Source organism: Morone saxatilis, unplaced genomic scaffold (assembly GCF_004916995.1).
Source record: "Morone saxatilis isolate NCDOM2014 unplaced genomic scaffold, NCSU_SB_2.0 Contig21, whole genome shotgun sequence".
Taxonomy (NCBI): domain Eukaryota; kingdom Metazoa; phylum Chordata; class Actinopteri; family Moronidae; genus Morone; species Morone saxatilis.
The window spans coordinates 351,431-351,725 of record NW_023339774.1 but is presented as its reverse complement, the minus strand read 5'-3'; the positions used below and the strand labels follow the sequence as shown (position 1 = coordinate 351,725).

Genomic DNA, 295 nt, shown 5'->3' with positions numbered 1-295 from the left:
CACACACACACACACAGTGAAAAAAGAGAAAAATAGAAAAAGAAATAAAAGTGTAAAATGGTTAAATAAAACAGTAAATTAATGAATGAATAAATTGTGTGGTTTCCAATGTTAGGGAGTAGAACAAACAGACAAATGCTCTCTAATGCACAGTCAGTGTACACATACAAAGATAGAGATGTCTTTTTTTAGGTGTTTGGTTGGTAGGGATGTGCCAATTGAATACACATCATTTTTGAGTAACAGTTGAGATATGGGCATTAGCATCAGTAGCTTGTTAAAAAGGGGGGGGGGG

At 34.9% G+C, this 295-nt stretch overlaps 1 protein-coding gene across 1 annotated transcript in view; it reads left to right on the top strand.

Moving 5' to 3' along the window:
* Positions 1–295, top strand: part of chd1 (chromodomain helicase DNA binding protein 1) — a gene marked incomplete at its 3' end in the record, with an annotated part of 18,743 nt that overhangs the window by 10,773 nt on the left and 7,675 nt on the right.